We start from the raw sequence: 21,195 nt of genomic DNA on the forward strand, positions 1-21,195 counted from the left end.
AATCTTTTTGTGGTTTTTCTCAGTATATTTTTTGTGAAATACACATTTTATAAGAATAATTCCTGAAGTAATCTGGTTATATTTGTTTTTACTGTCTATTTATAGACCTGCTCGTTTTAAGTTTTATATGTTCCGGTGTACGAACATAGTATGCCTGATTAGATGAAGGCCTCTTGCAATAAAATACACTGTGTAAAAAAAAATAATTTGCACATTTTTGTTCACTGTGGTCATAAAAACTACAAGTTTCTCCGTGAACATAAGCGGTGTATATTTATCTCCGAAACAATTAAAACTGCAATAAAAATAGCCACTATTCTTTCAGCAAAGAGTTTATAATTGCTTGCAAAGTTGTAAATATTCCCACTGCGGTAATACTATGCGTTGGCATTTTTACACTACCTATGTAAACTAAGTATAATAATTAAGTACTTACTAAAGTATTTGTTGCTTTGCTTGAACGTGTTAATCTCAGGAACTTCTGATAGCTCATTTATCGAGGGAGACTGAAGTCTACAGGTAATTTATTTCAAGGTGCTCGAAATAGTTGGCTAGCAAAAACGAATTATGTTTCTGCTATTAAGTCAGTTAAAGAGCTTATATTTACTTTTTCCTAATACAAATCCAGATTTTGAAAAAAAAAAAACATCAAATAGCCATATAACCACAGGGTAAAGATTCTTCTCTTCATCATTATTGGTATTAAAGACAGCTTTTTTCTCTTCCTTTTATCCTGTAGCTCCTAAAAACTCCTGTACTATATACATAAGAGTAAATTCTGGCCGCACTAGGTTAGTAAGTAACGTTGCACTCGCCCGTAGTGACCGATATAAGGCTGCGTTTAGTGTAGGAGTGAAACGGAGATGAGCGGAACAGAGAGGAGTTTGTTTACTTAAACGTGAAAATCTCAGGAAGTACTCATCCGATTTCTAAAATTCTTTTAGTGTAAGATAGCTCTTTTATCGACGAAGGCTATAGTTTTTATACGGATGAATGAAATAGTTTCTACAAGTAAGGATGAAACCGAGAGCGGAGGATAGCAAAATAATATTATGTTCCTGGTATTCGTGCTATTCTGCTATTAAATAAGGTAGTGAGCGCCTACGTTAATGCAAGACCGTGGTATTATATATATATATTTTATCCTGTAGCTACTAAAAACTCCTGCACTATATACATAATAGTAAATTCTGGCCGCACTGGGCAGTAAGTAACGTTGCACTCGCCCGTAGTGACCGATATAAGGCTGCGTTTAGTGTAGAAGTGCAACGGAGATGAGCGGAGCGAGGGAGTGTGTTTGCTTTAACGCGAAAATCTCAGGAACAAATTATTCGATTTGTAAAATTATTTTAGTGTAAGATAGCCCATTTATGCATCTAATAGTTTCTACAGGCAAGGGTGAAACAGAGAGCGGAGGATAGCAAAATAATATTATGTTCCTGGTATTCGTGCTATTCTGCTATTAAATAAGATAGTGAGCGCCTACGTAAATGCAAGACCGTGGTGGTAAACCCATTTTTCTATTATATTGGCAAAAAATCCAGGCTTTTATCCTGTAGCTCCTAAAAACTCCTGTACTATATATGTACATAATAGTAAATTCTGTCTGCACTAGGGCAGTAAGTAGCGTTGCACTCGCCCGTAGTGACCGATATAAGGCTGCGTTTAGAGTAGGAGTGAAACGGAGATGAGCGGAGCGAGGAGGCAGAACTAAGTCGTTTAGTGTGAACTGAACTTACTAGTAGGGTATTTGAGGGAATAATCAGCATAATGGTGAATGATAATGATGGATGCCTGGCATGGCGATGCGGGAATGTGACCGATTTCATGCAACTCTCTTCCATACAGCACTTTAACATACCTCTACGTGCCTAGTAAAGTAACTATGACTTTTATTTATTTAGTAACATTACTTTCGTACGGAGTTTTGTCGAGCATAGTAAAACCAATCGGCAAAAATCTGTCACTCGGAATTAAACGTAACCTTTTCCACTCGTAGCTGTCAATTGTTTTCTCCCACTAACCACAATTAACCGATCGATGTCACTCTGAAAATTCGCTTATATAAATACGCTGATAAAACTGTTAAAATGTTGTCAAAAATGCTGACTTTTCCACAGGCTGAAATTAAAATACACGCATTTCTTATAATTAAGCTCACATATTACCTAGTTCATCTCATCTCATCTCTCGAACGCAGCTTGTTCGTAGCTCGGTGGGCTACAATAAATCTTGTCCGCTCTGATTCCCGGCACATTGTAGTTAATATACCCTGGCTGTATTTAGGAGCTGAGATATAGCACGGTTATTGTTTCCTAGTGCTCGTGTATTTTTTACTTGAATACCGACGGTGTGGTTTGGGCAATCTTTAAACGAAACTGCATATTCGCATAGGAAGAAATGTTTATTTCTTATAATAATTATTACAAAAGTATTGTTGAATGCGGTCAGAAAAGGCTTTTTTATTGCTATGTAGGTTTTGCGATAGGATCCTTTCATAATCATTATTTCAGCCATAGGAACACTGTTGAACATCGGCCTATATACCTACCACCTCCCACAGATTTCCAAAAGGTTTATTTGGAACTGGACTGCTACCAATGCGAACCAGCAACCTTTTTTCGGTTATTCGACCTATCCAAGAGCGAAAAATTTATTTAAGTACTTCTGTAGCATAGTATAGATCACTTAACCATATTCTAGGTAGGTACTTTTCAACCTAACTGAATTTTAATAGTTGTCTCGGTAGCTCCTCGGCAGTTTATTTCGATGGTAATCGTGAATCCATCTAATCAAAGTTTTTAGTCGATTTAATGCCGGATACTCAATCATTGTTGGGTATGTGCGCACTATCATTCATCTCCATACTGATTTATGAGCCCGATCAAACTATCGTCCGACTAAAAGTTTGCTTTGTAGGTACGGGAGCTTAATAAAGCAAATATTCCGAAACTGTTTTTTCCTTCACTGGATCAAAAATAACACAATATTATTAATAAATAAATAACATATCCACAATATAATTATTATCGTTGCACAAACAAGCAGAGTCAATTACAAAATACATTTCATGTCTGTTTGCTTAACAGAAATAATAATTATTGGCTGTGCAAACACTGAAATTAATTATTGTTTCGATACAGAACTGTTGGACAACCCGTATGAAGTAATTAATAGTGAGATAACCTACAGTTATTCACTTGTCAATCGTTTGTAGGTCTTGAGGCAAGGTTTTGTTTTCCGCTAATCTAGTAGAGTACCTACCTATGTAGACATACTTCTGTGACAACAACTGATAATAAGTAGGAAGATGTAAAGATTATTTTTTCCATAATAAATTGATTAGCTTTTGCCCCGCGGCTTCGCCCGCGTGGAGTTCGGTTATATCGCGTTTCCAAGAGAATTCTTCAAAAGTCCCGGATAAAAACTATTCTATGCTCTTTCTCAAGGTCAATTCTATCTCTGTAACAAATTTTATTAAAATCAGTTCAGTGGTGGACGTGAAAGCGTAACAAACAGACAGACAGAGTTACTTTCACATTTATAATATTAGAAGGGGTTATTTGTAGGTACCTACTTCATGTGTAGTTAATTCTTATGGCGGGATTCCATTAGAAATTTCACACATTTGTTCGTGGAAAAAAATGTGGGCCAGCAATTTGCCAAAATGTGCGTGCATCTGTACTTACTTCTAGCATGGTGTTAGCGAATATACACACAGGTTGCAGTTTCAGTTGTTATTTATTGCTATTATTTTTTGGTACAGCTATTAAAATGCTCCCACTCAATTTATTACTGTTTTCTAGAGCCTAGGGTGAGTAGACTGGAAGAAATAGTTTGTAGGACATTTCGAGTCTTAGGGCTGATTTTTCAATCACCAGATAACTTTTATCTGAAGAATAAGTTTGAAGTTTTGACAGCTTTTGTATAGAAAATATGTCAAACCGCCATATTTATTCCTCAGATAGAAGTTAACTGATGATTGAGCAATCAGCCCTTGGTGTGGTAAAGTTCAATGCGCCGATAGAATTCCACCTTAACTACCACTCAAATAGAAATAGTATTTCGGCTGTCACTATATTTGTGCCTACAATTTTATTCCCATGATACGAGCTGAAATACTCGTATGTATTTTTGGAGTGTCATTTATTACGACAAATGGGTATTGACAGCGCTAAAAGTATAAATCTATACATTTTTGGAGTTCCGTAGTCTGTCGGTATATCGTAGAATAGCGGCTTCTCGCGGTTTTACCTGTGTTCCAGGGGATCTTCTTCCCGCACCTGGACATAAAATAGCCTATGTCAACGGCTATAAGGAGATAGTGTAACTTCCCAATAGTAAAACATTTTTTAAATCGGCTCAGGAGATTTCAGGGTACAACTTTGGTAAAAACAAACTAAAAATTCTTATTCCTTATTAGGTATATTAGTTTAGATAGATTTAAAGATCAATCTCTGCCATTCCACTTCTAACATACTAAGCAACTTTGCATTTAAAGGAATGTTTCCAAATTGAATATGAACATACTTTTAACGAATACTTAAAGCCGTTTCGGAGTGGCAACATAAATCCCGCACTATATGGGGTGTTGTAAAATATGGCTGTGTTAGTAATAGTATGCAAAAAGCTGAAAAAAACTCCAATGCGCGTAGGCGGGCTGGACTATGTGTGTTAAAAGTATTAAAAAAGGTACCTTGATGGAGAAATAGATGGGTGCTTATGTGCTACCAGCACGCATTAAAAGTTCAAAATACTCTTAAAAACTGAATAGTTTTGGCATAGAAAACGTGCTATTTATGCTTACAAAGAAACATTACCTGGCCTATTTTTATCCGTTGGTAATTCCGTGAAAAATAAAACTAAGTCGTTCCGTTCAACCAATTCAGTTTTATTTCTCATTTTCACGGAAATCAAAATATATTTCATGAATCTGTAGCATTTTGGTAAAACTGACTCACAGACTCAACGTTACAGTAGGGTGTCCACAAAGCCCAACATTACCAAGGATATCGGATATATCGTTTGACCCAACACAAGTAGGGTAACAAGGCTTCAGAATAAAACATGAGACTGTCCACCTGACCGGCAATGAATAATTTTATATACATTGATGTGTAGTGCGACTTCGAGTTTATTTATATTTATTGCGAATTTCGTGTGATAGGATTCCAAGTCAGTGGAATAGAAATATTCGAAGATTGAGGAAGTTATAAGAGGTAGATTATTTATGTATAGTCAATCTTTGATATACGGAAGTGTTTTTAGGGATACATAGGTACCTACTTGCATGTGATTTCGAAAGAAGAAATGAACTTTTACAAGTTGTCTAGATCTTAGTGCAATTTAGGTGTACGGGAAAACAGTGCCATGCTTTTTCGCAATTTAATTTTCATAACTTTATAAATAGCTGGATATTCGTGGATGGAAAGTCGTGGTGGCCTAGTGGGCAAAGAACCAACCTCTCGAGTATGAGGGCGCGGGTTCGATTCCAGGTCAGGCAAGTACCAATGCAACTTTTCTAAGTTTGTATGTACTTTCTAAGTATATCTTAGACACCAATGACTGTGTTTCGGATGGCACGTTAAACTGTAGGTCCCGGCTGTCATTGAACATCCTTGGCAGTCGTTACGGGTAGTCAGAAGCCAGTAAGTCTGACACCAGTCTAACCAAGGGGTATCGGGTTGCCCGGGTAACTGGGTTGAGGAGGTCAGATAGGCAGTCGCTTCTTGTAAAGCACTGGTACTCAGCTGAATCCGGTTAGACTGGAAGCCGACCCCAACACAGTTTGGGAAAAAGGCTCGGAGGAGGAGGGGATATAAATAGCTGGATATTAGGAGCTTACAAACAAATAAAAGTTTTACTCATTTATTACGTTTTGCAACATTCGATACCAAGCATGTACTTGCCGAAAAAGTAAATACAATAAGCAAAGTTGTGAATTCAGTCATAATGCATCATTGAGATTTTATACAGTAGAATACCTAGATTTTATTTTCGCGAAATTTTTCCTCGAAACTTTTAGTTTTACGCATTCGTTCCAGAAAAATTCTCTTCTAAACGAAACTAATCCGATTTCGCTAAAACTCGCGCGACTTTGCTCGCTGAGTAAGCTTTTTTTAGCCGAATACAGAGGAAATAGTGAATGAAGTATTGTTTTTAGGTATTATATGACCTCGATATTATGAAAGTTTCAGTGAATATAATACTACGTTTATATTTTGAAAGTTTAACTGAATAGAAAGTCTGGCTTGGAGTTAAATAAATAATTCACTGCAGAAATGACTGTCACAGATTTTTTTTAAAAGTGTAGTGTAAATTGTTTCTCCTAAAGTTTGTCCTAAAGTAAGCAAATCCTCTAATTTCCTAACACATTCTTTGCCACAAAACAGGAATAGGTAACCTGCATTCAAACCCGCTTTGAAGCTACTAATTACAACGCAACAATACCTTTATTTAGCAGAACCGTATCCAAAATACAGCAGCAAATTCGTACGTTTGGTTTTAACTAAACAAACGAGATATTTGCATCGTCGAGACTGGTAGGCAGAATAAACACGGTGCACGTAGTTGTGTCTGCGTGTCAATACTGCTATGTAGGTACAGTTTGTGCTGACGAAGCTGTTTTGCACGCTGTCTCATTTTGTTATGGGAGAGTTTTTTCGGTTGGTTACAATTTTTTTTTATTTGTCTCGATACCTTTCAGAAATATTCTCGAAATTATGAATCTTTTCGTACCTATGTGTTTAAAATTAAGTAGGAAAGTATATTAAGCAGAAAGATTTCACCTGCTTAAGACTTCATGTTTGAATTGTAACATTTAAAACTTAAGTGTAACGGGATATCTTTTTGAATAAACACGGTGCACGTAGTTTGTGTCTGCGTGTCAATACTGCTATGTAGGTACTGTTTGTACTGACGAAGCAGTTTTGCACGCTGCCTCATGTTATTATGGCAGGTTTTTTCGGTTTGGTTACTACGTTTTGGGTGTGAACAGTAGATGCACAAAAAATGTTGTATTAAATTTTATAATGGGCCTGATACAATTCAGAAGTATTATAAGTAGTAAAATAATTATTTATTTAAAAATGACTAGTCTTGATACATTTAAAATTTTTGAGTAAATGATTAGAGTTTAATTTTTGAAGCAAAAACGTTCTTTGTATCCATAAGCTGTGTATAAAGATTCAACCTATATGTACGACTTCATATTTGAATTGCAACATTTAAAACATGTAAAGGTACGAGTTTTTGTTTGACTCCATAAACCTAGATTATTTGCAATGCTCTTGGCGTTACGGGATATACTAGGAAGCGAGGTAAAGCGAGGCAAAGTAAATAGCCAGCTCTGAGCTACATACCGCACTTCTGTAAACTAACGGACTTTAGATACAACGTTGTATCTACCTATCTATAGAGTTGTTGATATATTCTTTAGGGTTTAGGAATTTATCTGTTTATTACCTGTTACTTGTATTTTGGAAGAGGCATTTTTGTGCTCATATATCTGGATGGTTGGAGTGTTTAAACACAGCGTCTTCAGAAAATGACAGCAAAATATACTTACGGGGACAAGATACAAGTAAATAGATTTAATGATATTCGAATTTCCAGTAATTAGCTGCATCTACTACAAGTATTCAATACCTTCGGAGTAAAGAGGATTATTGAAATTATGTATCATTTATGATAAACCTCAATTTAGTTTTGTATCTTGATTCCAAAAAAATGTTACAAAAATAACATGAACAAACGTCTTATGTTAATTAAAATTGTAGAAGATACAACTTTTAGCAAAGCTTCGAAATTACATAAAAACTCAAAAATTCTTGACCCACATCATTATAATTAATCAGATAACCGATCAAAATCCAAATCTCCATCGTCAAAATCATCTAATTAACTTAAAAGGATCAAAAAGTTTGCAGCAACGAGGCTGCAATGGCAACCCGGTTCGAAAACCATCTGACCATGGAGAACAAAATGACTAGCGGAGGTGCTATGACGGAAAATAGCGGCACCTTCGCAACGGTAGCGCGCTAAAATACGAATCTTCGGGGGACGAGGAACGTTACTGTTTTCCCCCTGACCATTTTTTGTTATATCAAAAATCGATAACAATCTCGAAGAACCTGTACCCCTCGATAGTTCACTCGAAACTGATCGTTTTGGTCATGCTCACCGTATGAATTTGACTTAAAAGAAGGTGCCTGATCTCCCTGCACTATAGCATCTCCGTTTATCTTTCTTTATTCTATGCATCTGACCCAGATACAGGGGTAGGTGGAGAGCCGTTTTATGAACCGACCCATTCACAAAGCTGATTGCTATGTACGTTTCCATTCGAGGATACTCGCGTACTACCCGTTGGGGCCCCGTGATTGGATTACCTTTAAATCTGGTCGGTTTTTATAGTGTAACCGCTTTTTTCTGGATTTTGATTTGATGGGAGCTGTAGTGTTGCGGTTGATTGATTTGTTAAGTGTGTGGATGTGGTTTTATGATGTTGTCAGTTATGTTTGGCACAAAATGTGGGATCAGTTCAAAGTTATATGATCATTATTTTCGCAACCGGCTGTCTTATCAAAGGCATTAGGGAAGACTGGCGATTAGCTAGTAAGAAAGGTTTTGATCTTAGAAATGATGCATGGATGGATGTTGTGTAAGTCGATATGGTTAGAAAGTATGTTACTTGTGAGACGACGGCAGATAGAAGAGTATGGCAGAAGAAAACAAATTTCGCCGACTCTAAATAAAATTGGGATGATGCCTCTTTACATTTTGCATACACCGATGCACTGGTATGCTGTAATGTAGAAAATGCATTCGGTCAGTCGGCCTTATAACAATGATCTCATCTTCTATGCAGCTATTTAGGGGAACTTTCAACTGCAACGTAATAATTAAGTACACATCTGCCTACTCTCCGGAAAGGCGTAATACCAAACACTATTTTCCACACAAACGCATTGCTCACCGCCATAAATCCAACTTAATTTATACAATACTTGTGCAATTACAAACCTACCTACCACTGCGGTTTACCAGCAAACTAAACAGGTTGCCGTAGATTCTACCTCACTAAATCAACTGATAATTACCTTACACCCCACTATTGGGTAATTACAAGAGATATCTCAAATGTCGAGGGACGTAGGTACAATGTTCTGGGTAGTGTTGGCCGAATTCAGTTTTGGTTGTGTGCGTGTAAATACGTGTTTGTGTTACGGGAAGTACTCGCGTCCTGTGGGAGCTATTTCGCGTGCGTTTTTTAAAAAGTAGCCTATAGCTTTAAGATGGATTTTAATAACCTATTTATCTGCTGATTGACTAAATAGGAATTTGGCTTTTACCATTATTAGGCTGATGACAAAATTCTATGCCTTTTATCTAGTAAGCAAAGTAACATATAGGCAGATATGTTATTCAAATTGATAGTTACTCGATAATACGCAACCTAACACTAGAGATTTTTCATGTTATTACCAGTAGGTACTTAGTTCAATATTATAGGAGAGCAAGTTTTTGGAATTTGATATTTGAACGTTTGTTCATCAGGCTTTATCAGCGGGAAAGATTTTAATGAAACTTGACAGTAATAAATAAGCTAATAGTTACGCTACTTTTTATCTGAATACGGGAATTTGTTCCCTCAGGACGCTATTTTATCACACTACATATTTTAATTTGTCACGTAATTAAACGAAACTATACATTTATTTGCATCGCTACAGACGTTACATAGCTTGTTTTAGTTCTAGCATGTTTGTTTACATTCTACAGAACTCGCTTGTGTAAATACGGACTAAAACGGATTTACTATTTCTCAGCCTTTGCGCTATATTATATACAATGTTTCTGTTAAACAGTAATGCGTGGTCACCCTACTCAGGTATGCTAGGCTATTGATGTGGTAAGTTGTGTGCTGTCACGGTTAGATTTTGGATGGGTTACCGTTTCATATATTAGCATTAGCATGTTAACTGAAACTTTTTTGTTAATTTCCTGCATCTGGATAAGAAGCAACCCATAGCTTCTACGATACATAAGCTATTTAACACTAAAGAACTATTCAAATCAGTCCAGTAGTTTCAGAGATTTGATTTGAGGAATACACTCTAAGCATAAGTCTTAATAAAACACATCTTCATACAATTTCATTTCGTATTTATGTATGCAGGCAATCTGGGTTAGGATAGGTCAAGATAAATCCTTCGGAGCGCGGGTTACAATGTCTTTGATTGCCTAAGTAAATTAGGACAAATTATACATTTCCTCCATTGAAGGGGTTCCAAGTAATTCCTCATTATAGGGTTTACTCAAAATAGTGACACTAAAACTATAATCATTTTAATGACTAGCTTTCGCTCGCGGTTCCACTCACATCCCGTGGGAAGTTCTTAGCGCACCCAAAGGGAAGTGTAATAATTTTACAATTAGACCAGTCGTCGCTAAGATTAGTACGTTCAAGCAAAATAACAAACAAAAAATTACTTTGTCTTAACTAATATAAGAGTAGCAATAAAAAAATCTTAAAAAATATTGTAAGCCTTTTGCTTATGCGCTTGACCATAAAGTTCCTAGACTCATTCTGTAACAAAAATTAATACACATTGCAAAAACTTCTTCCCAGAAAAAAGTCACTACCCAAAACCAATCTAGTAAGTGTAAGTAATTAAATAGAATGCCTAGTACCAACCTTTATGTTAAGTTCATTTTCTTAAAACGCCGTCAGGTTAAGCTGTACGAATCGCAAAGTAAGCAACCTTAGATCCCTTGCTTAATAAATTGAATGAATACTGGCCCCTACGCTTTGTAGGATTCGAATTTCGAAGTGACATTGTGAAAAGAGTTGTGTTTTTATGAAAACAGTAAATGTTTATGTTTTTACGTCAGATTTGGTTTTGAATTTAGAAATCTGAATTTGAATTATGAATTTAGAAAAAAATTGTTGTCATATTTTTTATTTATTAGGTGGATTTTCATTAGGTAATAACATGGTAATGAGTAACCAAATAAGAATAATATAGACAGCCACTTTAAATATTATTTGTATTACATACATATAAGGTTATCTGTAGGAAAACCAATTCTGGGGCAAGCTTGCCCTTGTAAAACATCTTCTCCAAGATGTTTATGTATTTATAAATAGTGTGCAATAAAGGCATTTAATTGACTGGTCATCATTGGAACATATCCTAACGACAAGAAAAGAAAATATAAAATGATATTTTTGTGAGTTCCAATGGTAAAAAGGTCCAAATGTTTCACATTAATTAGATGATGTTTTGGTTCCGTATAATCAATTGACTTTTGACGTTATTCTGCTAAGGTTATCTTATCTTCTTTTTTCTGATAACTTAGACTACCTATAATTTGTTCCCAAAAAGTTGTTGGTATGTCTTCTTTTCTTTGTTTTCCATATATAATGAAAGGTAACACCTAAGGTACGTTACTATTATAATTATGTACTTACTTAAAGCGACACAAAGTTTTTCCACACTGCTATCGACTAGCAGCATGATCAAAGGCTGCAAGAACCAACCGCTTAGATATGTAACTCATTAAAAAAAATGACAGCCATTTGCATTGAAAACTACATTCCCCCACAAAACATACGAATTAATGCAGTTGTGTAAATATTCAAATGTTTAATCAGTTGACAGTCATTACAATAGGTATTATCAGATTTCGATTTAATGACCAGTAATATATGTATATAGAATTTAAAGTGAAATTTCAACCTAATATTCAAGTCTTCGGTAGTATAGTGGTAAGTATCCCCGCCTGTCACGCGGGAGACCGGGGTTCGATTCCCCGCCGGAGAGAATCTTTTTGCATTATTTTATAAAACCTTACATATTTTTTGTTTCTTTTAGATATTTTTTTTTTCAAAATGGCATATCAAATTGTTATTAAATCTAAGTCCTAGTTTACAGCTACGTTAGTTACGAATTATGAATGAGGCTATAGGCTACTTTTTATCCGGGTTCGTGCAGAGTTGAAAGCTAGTTTAAATTATAATCTTCATAATGTTACGTCGAAATTTGTCAAAATTAAAAGACAAGATTGACTCAAAATCTGCAAGCAATATGTCATGTAAAGTTCCAATATTTACAGTTTTCACAAAAAATTGTAAGATTAAAAAAAATATTTAAAACGAAAACTTCACACAAACATCATAAACTAATTGTCCATCCATCATAATTACGAGTTCGTTGAAAACCTCGGCATTCGTAATCTTGCTAATTATTTTCGGAATCAAAAGCTTTCGAAGTTTCTCTCAATTTGAATTCTGTTTAAGGTTAAAACGTTTTGTTAAGGCCGGGTTTGTTTTTAAGCGATCTTTAGGGAATACGGAAAAAAGAATGATCGGAGCGATTTTTTTTTGTTAAAATAATGATTGGGGGAATAGGAAAAATAGTCGCACTGCAGATTAAGTATGGATTTATTTGTAAACTCTTATGATGTAGGTACTGGCCGATTTTCGGCCACGGCTGTTCTCTTTAAGGTGATCAGCCAGCTGCGCAAGTTTTAATACAGGGCCCAAGCAGACTACGGGCTGCTTTTGTGACAGTTTCTTAAAAACCACAATCAAATCAGAAATCAGAGACCCTATGTACAACAGTCGCGACGACTAATTAAGTAGTAGACCAACGAGGCCGCTAAACTCTGTTATGTAAATTATATAAAATGTTACTACCATGTTGTTACCTTGCGACGAAATCTAGTAGAAGATAAAGTAATACAGCGTCAATAGGTTCCTTAAAAATATATCTTAGCTTAAAACTATTATAATTCTATCATATCCTATACGTTGGATGTAGTTAGATATCAGCAACAAATTATCTCAACCCGATATTGGCATTAATAACAGCGTTGGCAAGCAATTTGCTGTTTCAAACACGTTGGCGTTAGTATTTAGTATTACAGCTTGTCTGTAACATGTGCTAAAACATTATACCTAGTTAATACAGAACCTCCTCTTTAATTGTAGTTGGTTAAACTTGAGAAGCATGAAGGGTAATTCATTTGGAAAGGTTAATAGAAAAACAGTAACCATTCTGTCCTCCAGCTAGCGTTTTCCCAACTATGTTGTTGGGGTTGGCTTCTAGGCTAACTAGCTGAAAATGATAAATAAATATTTATTTATTTAAGAATATGCTGCAATGAAGGATTCCGTACTAGAATTGCCACAACTATGCTGCGGAATCAAACTACAAAATATCTTCTTGTGTTAAGAATTTCAACTTTCAAGAACGAGATTCCAACAACATCATCTGCCTAGCCTTTCCCCAACTATGTTGGGGTCGGCTTCCAATCTAACTGGATGGAGCTGAGTACCAGTGCTTTACAATGAGCGACTGCCACGTACTTCAAGAACTTGATTCCTACCATAACAGTGGAGAATTGAATTATTCTTGTTGAATTCAGAAAAAACCCATATACCTATTGTTTCGTTTCCATAAAGAAAACAAAACGTAATTTAACAAAATCAATTTAGTTTCATACTTGTTGTTCTGGTATCCTGCGGGAGCAGTATCGAAACGCCAATCTGTTGGTTGTTCATGTACGCACATTGACCAATCAGAACCGGGCATGACTCGCGCGAAGCTCGTTCGAGTCACCAATGCCGGCAAGCGCTCAGTTAGTCGTTGAGAAAACGAAATCACGCGCGCGAACACGACAATATCGCTGCTCATCAACCTAAACCAACAAAACCGACTGCAACTCCTGGTTTTTGGTGTGAAATCATCTCAACCAGCAGACCAAAGCATCCCGGGATCAAACGGAGTGGAAGCTCAACGGCCAGTGCAGGTCGCAGCCCGGATTCGCAAGGTATGTGCGTGCATTGTATTTTTGCTGTTACCTGTACAGGAATTACTCGAACAAGAAGTGTTTTATCGTAAGACCAAGATCTGGTCTCCCCAGAGTAGTACCACGCACCGTTTTTACCTACATTTCGGCCGGTGCAAGTTGCTACACCTAGTATATTGTTTTGCAAAAAGTTTTTCATATACCTACCTATTTTATTTTATTTACGTTAGGTTTTATTCGGCGCTCACAAAGCCATATTTGCTCTGTGGTTTTTTTGTTAGCTGTGTAGAATGCGTTTTGGCAACGATAGCGTGCCGGAACAAATTATGGCTTGAATGTTTGTTGCGTTATGCGGTATTTAGTATATTAGGTACTAGGTTTTCAGTTGAAAACTGAGGTAACAATTTTGGCTAAATTTTGATAACATTTGGACCACACATAGCTCTTATTAAAAAACTTTCGTCCCATGTAAAAGCCCGGGAAACTGACTTGAGGGGCTCAGATAGGGCAGTCACTCCTTGTAAAGCACTGGTACCCAGCTACATCCTGTTAGACTTGAAGCCGACCCCAACATAGTTGGAAAGAAGGCTCAGAAGATGATGGTGAGTCCCATGTAAAAGTCCATAGCCATAGCATATTCATTGAGATTCCTAACCAACCATTAGGTGCTAAGATGTAAAGTCGTCTGTTTACTATTGTTGGTACTCATAAGAGTTGGAAAACCTTAAAATAACTCCGCCTTAACAATCCATCTGCAAAAACATTAACTCATATTTGTCATGAATTTAGTATCTTCGCTAATTCTAAAGCTTTTAAATCACAATTCTTCATTGTTCGTTTCGCAACAGTAATAATTGCCGGGTCGACGCCTTAGGCATATTTTTGAATGGGCGCCTTCCATTGGCTTCCTCGTGAACAAAAGGTGGGTAGTTTTTGTTTATTTTGTTCGTAATTAGGGCTAGAATAGAGCTCATTCAATAGCCGGTTAATTAGAATGTTTTGGTCATGTTTTTTTGTTGGGATTAAGATTGGTCTGTATTTTTTTTGAGAGGTGCTATTTTATTTTCTCAATAAACATCTAAATTAATATAATAGAGCTAAAATAATTGCTTGTTTGTTTGACCGTGCTAATCTTAAGAACTACTGAATATACTTGAAAAATCTTTCAATGTGTCGCTGTGGAAGTGTGCCCATTTACACCGAGGTAAATACATGCGCGTACCTATGCTCGGAAGTTAGTTGCAAGCCGCCTTTAAGTTAGGTGAGACATACACTAACAAAGCGGACAGCACAGTCAGTCACGACAAAGACAGACACAGATAATAATACAATATCGTCGAACATAGAGTATCCAATCTATATTTCTACTCACCCCTCGCCATCGGATGGCACAGTGGTCTCGCTATCAATTACCGCTAGTCATGCAGACCACATGAATATGGAAGCGACACTCAGTGAATTCGGTCATTAGTCTGCAGTTTGAGTGTGTCGCGTTAATGTCAGTGGGTTAGATACTCTAATATTTAGATGAGAACTGTAGAAACTTGGTGAGAAGATATTATTATATTATATACAGGAATATGATCATTTGTTAAAATCATTCTTTTTCTTTTGTAGTCGTTCCTAATCCAATGAGGTTTGCAATTCCTATTTATCCTTTTGATAATTTATCTCGATTCGTATATAGGTACAATAACTATTGGTATTTCAGTTATTCAAAAAACTGGTCTGACTATGTTCTGAGGTTTCGGCCCAGGCTAGAATAATAACAATAATTGGATCTCAATGCATTGTGAGATACCCATGTCTAGCAGTGGAATTTGATGAAGAGGTAAAGTAAAAGTGTAGAGATTTTTTGACATAACTATAGTTTTTGACATAAAATACAAACTTCCGAGTTATTGAGAACCTCTCCCTCTTTGGAAAGTAGAAGTTACTTCTTAACGCGACGGTTTACGAGATTTAAGTAGATTTTTTTACGAACTTACACTTTCTGTTGCTGATCTTCCTTATTGCCTTTGTTCATCAAAACCTACACAGGTGAGGTCTAAGAATCTATCAGCAACGCGACTGATTCTAAAGTGCTTTGCTTACGGTACGCCCCTGAGAGCAAATTTACCGTCTTTTTTGTAAAAACTGTACTTAATTGCTCTAAAATGACCTTTGTTTCAACGGAAAAAGTTCCTACAAATACCTATAATATTCTGTTGTTTATTCAACAAAAATCTCAATACATTTTTTACTCAATGTTTTTTTTAAATGTAAACAGTGAAGTGCGAATCGGATTACCGAAGTACTACTATTTGTGATTTTTAAAAAGCTTTTTTGTAACTATATATATTTTTTTGTTTGACTGTTATTTTTGTTTTAAAACAATATTTGTGTTTACATAAAATTTTGTAGCGTTCATTAATATTTTTGTATTTGTTTTTGCTGTGAATAAACTGGTGTTTTTATTGTGAAATCTACATTGTTAGTGGGTTCTATCTATTTCCACGAACTGGTCATTGTTCAGGTGTATTTATACCTGTATGTTTCATTCATACAATAGTACGATATAAAAGCTTAAAATAGCTATCTTTACTTTACGGTACATATTTATACGTGGTAGTTAAAATTTTATTTATTTTGATTAATATTATTTTAAATAGCTTTAATTTTTTTTTTACCTTAATTTCATGAGGCGTAATCTTTTCATTGTAATTAGATAGCTAGAAAGATTTATACAGTAAAAAAAAATAAAAAATAAAATACCTAAAAATAACTTTATTGATACATAAAAACCTTTCTTACATTTTATCTTGTTGCCATATTATAAAAAAAATCTTAACTATAGGAGGATTTGAAATAGGTTTACAAGGAAATACAATACAGTTGTTTAAAGGTAACATAAGTATAGTGAAAAACCCTGCCTCCCAAACTAGGGAAACCCTGTGACCTAGGAGTCAGTGTTCTGCTTATAACTAGTGCACAATCATAATTAGTGTGGTTTCAGTAGTTACCTATTTCTTTTGTTTGTGGATGTGTGTGTGTATGGATATGGATGTGTGTGTGTGTGTGTGTGTGTGTGTGTGTGTGTGTGTGTGTGTGTGTGTGTGTGTGTGTGTGTGTGTGTGTGTGTGTGTGTGTGTGTGTGTGTGTGTTAGAGCTCTTGTTTTGTAGGTTTAACATTGGTAGATCAATAGATTTTCTGTACTGAGATAGTCTTGTTCCAACAGCCATCGAGTAAGTTTACATTTTACTTCGTGCTTGTTAAGTTTACCTAGTTTAAGGTGTTGATTTATTCTTCAAAAGTTTTTTTGAATTCAAATGTCTCTCTTATTTTAAAAGATCAGCTACAATTGCAGCTAAAAACTTATCGTATTTACCCATACAATAATGAAATAACTTTCAAGCGACATACCAAAAAAAAAAACCGGCTCAACAATACCCCAAAATATCAAATCCTTTAACCTTACCAAGAGTACCCAGAATCACTGTTAATTAGTGTCAAAACTAGTTCATCTGTTGCATTTATAATTACGTGCGGCGCAGGACGAAACGGTTTTTCCGCTCCAGTGCTCTGCTGGGAATGTAGGTTAATCTGGGAAGATTCAATTGCTGTTATCTAACTTGCTGTGGTCATGGTTTTTGTGAAAAGTAAGTGTAGGAATAACCATCAATTTTTGGGCAAGTACGGCAAATATACCTAAATAGACGGAAGAAAGCTGAAAAAACGAATTATGAAAAGACTGCTTTCCGAGGATTGCTCCATGTATTTTATGCTATCCTGGTACATGGCAAGCAATAGCGTTGACACTCTTTACGCAATTGGAATGTTCATTTAGGTTATGCTGTCCTGGTACTTGCGTAACTGCTCACGTTAGGTACTGTTTTTTTATTAAAAGACTTGTCTAAACTAAAACTAGCGAATTTCATCACCAATCAATCAAGATTAATCTTTGACAGATTGCTTTTGATTTTACAAGAAATCCGAACGTCTCATTAGTTCTAGTAACCATGCCTACGGTACGTTACATTGACCTACAAGAAGGCGCCTGACCTAGCTACCTTCCTTATGGTATCTCCGCTATCTTTCCTTCCTCCGTGATTTTTTTGCCAAAAAGTATACAAAGCATCATGTTTCTAATCACACATTTTTTGTTTCGTTTCCTCATGATCAAATTCCATGAGCTTTTATTGAATTTCAGCGTCTAAATTTTTTTGAACAGCCTCAATTTATTATCAACTCTATGCCAAAGTTTATAAAGGTCAATTTTGCTTGAGTTTAAGCTAGGGTTGTTAAAACTTTTCTCAACTAAGCTTAGGAAGGTATTCCCTTTGATACTGTTTGCGAATTTAAATTTAAATTCATTAGTAAAATGTATTTTGATCGAGTTTATTTTAGTTTGTCCTTAATTTATTTAGTTTGTGCTAGTAGTTTAATATCCTTCCAAGAAGGTTTTCAAAGTATTCATATTTCAACGAATTACCCGTACTTAGGGTTGGTTCATCAATAATTTGAATTTCTCTACTAAACTTGATTCTACTGTAATCAGTAATGTACAGTAAACTTCAGGTCAGTTTTATAGGGAAATCGTACTTATTACTATTGAGTTAAGGTGCATGACAGTTGCCACTGATGCGCAGTCTACCGTACAATGGCCCAGTTGGAAAAAAATGGGATAAGGGCAAGAGAGGAGGGTGAATGACGGTCCAGGTTACGTACTAACTATTTAGTAATCTGAGGTCCAGGTTGAATTCCTAGGCTGACAGAAAGTAGCTTAACATTCCTTGCATTCTGTGATCAAGCCTCCAATTCATTATTTTCTACAAAGTATTAAGTACCTATAAGATTTTGGAACTTTAACATGTTTTCAGCCTAATACGAAGACGTTCTGTAATTTATTCTACGGAAGACAATATGATTTAACATAAGACTGCACAAGACAGGTAAGAAACAGAAGTACCGTTTTGGCATTTCACTAATAAAAGACTAGAGACTTGAGACATTGCAATATTTTATTCGGCCAATAGATTGTTCGAGATCATAAATCAGTGTGGAAGATAGTAACTACGCGCTTAGCAACGATTAGATAAGTATTGGCCGGTATCAGACCAAAAACTTTGATCACTAAGCATCGGGGCCAACTGTCGGCCGACTGTTAAGTCTACAGTATGCTTTTATAGTAGTGGATTTTCCCTTCGGTTTTTCCGACCGGATCGTACCATCTGTATAGGAAACAATTGACAACTAGCAGTTCAGACAAAGACATGTGAAAACGGGCGACAGGTTTTTTTTCACTCATAAAGCACATGGGTCTATAGGACATTGTCCAGTGACTTGTGGTTGTGGGTCACATACAAAAGGAATGAGCGATATTCCAATGCCAGTTTACGATTTCAGACTTTTATGTCCAGATTTCCGTCATTGATGACCAAGATTCATTTAGAAAGTAGGTATACGAAACTTTGAACTGTGTCATTGTTCAGTTGCATACATTACACTGGAAGCCAATCCCAACATATTATTATTTGAGGCAGGCAAATGATAACAGACATTCAATAAAAGTATAATTAAGAAGGAAGTCTGCTCTTTGTAATATGTTCTTTGTAATAAGTATTCTCTTTAAAGCCAATTTCTCCAATAAATATGCCTGCTGTAAATAATAAGCATCTCTATAAAAGATTTCTACCCAAAGCACAGTATAAAACTACTCAAATATCCCGGCCTTGTGCACAAAGTTCCGCGAATATGTTTATGAATAATGAAATAAGTTCAGTAACGCATCTCGAGCCTCTAATATTTCCTGAAGGAAATTGAAATATGCTAAGCTCTGCTTTTGTGTTCGTAATCTTTATATTTTCAGTGTTCCGGGAAGTGTAGCAATTAGGTGAAGAGGTGCTTTTAGCATAAGTTAAGATACGCAGTGAAAGTTTCAAGCACTTTTGGATATCGATGTTTATAGCATTCTGTTTATGGACTAATTTTTATAATAATAAGTGGAAATTATTCTACTTACTTTGTCCCCCCTTCCTTATATACTTTATTATGCCCCATAACGAGAGTATATAAGGTGCTTTAATATTACCTGCCAGGACTTGAATGGGGGGTAGTATTGCGTTTATAGATCACAATAGTAAATATAAATAATTGATTATTTGTCATATTTTTTTCATACAAAAACAAAATACGTATAAATTTGACTTAATTTATTAGTATAAAACCATCCAGTGGAGTTACCGCGTTGCCGCTCCGCACCGAATTCTTTTAAATTTATTTCGCAAAAAGCGCGGCGGCGCCTTTCATACGCTGTTGCCATACTTATCAGACGGCGCCGGCGCGCGGCGGCTAGACAGACTGTCGTCAACGCGCAGCCCCGCCAGCCTGGCGCTGGCGCTGGCGCCGGCGCATGCGACGAACGGGGTAGTGCGGGGGAGGGTCCCCACCCTCCTCCGCACTACTGCGCGCGGGGCTGCGCGTTGACGACAGTCTGTCTAGCCGCAGCCCCGCGCGCCCCCATCCTCACCCGCACTACCCCGTTCGTCGCACGCGCCAGCCGACCGCCCGCGACCGCTCGCTAGTCGCGACCCGCCGCCCGCCCGCCCGCTCGGAAGTAACTTTTTAGCGGTTTCGGTTTGTGGCTACCTTTTAAAATGCCTCCGAGACGGTATTCCAACCAAGAATACTTTGAAATGGTATTGTGCTACCGCGAGTCTAACTCCGTATCTGCGCATGCAGTGAACTTGTTTCAGCTGAGGTTTGGTGTGCGAGTGAGCCATCACACCATTTTGAATGCCGTGTTCAGGTTCAGTGAACACGGCCGCTTTGACCCGCCACCCGTTGACGTAGGCAGGCCTCCATATTCTGCCCATCTTGAAGAGCAAGTGCTGGATTTCTTCCGACGTCATCCTCTTGCGAGTACCAGGGATGCAGCTCGTGTCTTCAATGTGAGCGACAATTACGTGTGGCGACTTTAATTGTAATTTATCGTCATTTGATAATAATCGTTATCGATAGTTTAAACAAATGTGATTCTTTACACTAACTTGTCAGTCCAAAGCCTGTTTTAAGTGTGATGGGAAGATTATCATCTTATTTTCGTCAGTTTTTTGGAAGAATGCGTTATCTGGTAAGTAATTACACATTTTAAACACTTCTTAGGTAGAGTCCAAACTAGTCAGCTGATTTCAGTTTTCATTCCAGGAACAGATAGAAAGAGATAGCAGTTGTTTTCATTGACGAAGCGATACTACGAACGTAATTTGTGAACCACGTTATGCAGAGTAGAGCCAATGTTAATTTAACTTGTTTAATGTCTCAAATTGAATTGACTGTTCCGGGCACGAAATTTCTTCACTATTGTAATCTATAAACGGAATACTACCCCCCATTCA

The 21,195-nt window shown here is 36.5% G+C and overlaps 1 non-coding gene across 1 annotated transcript; it reads left to right on the forward strand.

Annotated features, from left to right (window-relative positions):
- The first annotated feature begins 11,756 nt into the window (after positions 1-11,756).
- Positions 11,757-11,828, forward strand: Trnad-guc (transfer RNA aspartic acid (anticodon GUC)). Its single transcript has one exon. It is a non-coding gene; the product is annotated as a tRNA-Asp (tRNA).
- Positions 11,829-21,195: the final 9,367 nt, after the last annotated feature.

Source organism: Helicoverpa armigera, chromosome 24 (genome assembly GCF_030705265.1).
Source record: "Helicoverpa armigera isolate CAAS_96S chromosome 24, ASM3070526v1, whole genome shotgun sequence".
NCBI classification, from domain to species: domain Eukaryota; kingdom Metazoa; phylum Arthropoda; class Insecta; order Lepidoptera; family Noctuidae; genus Helicoverpa; species Helicoverpa armigera.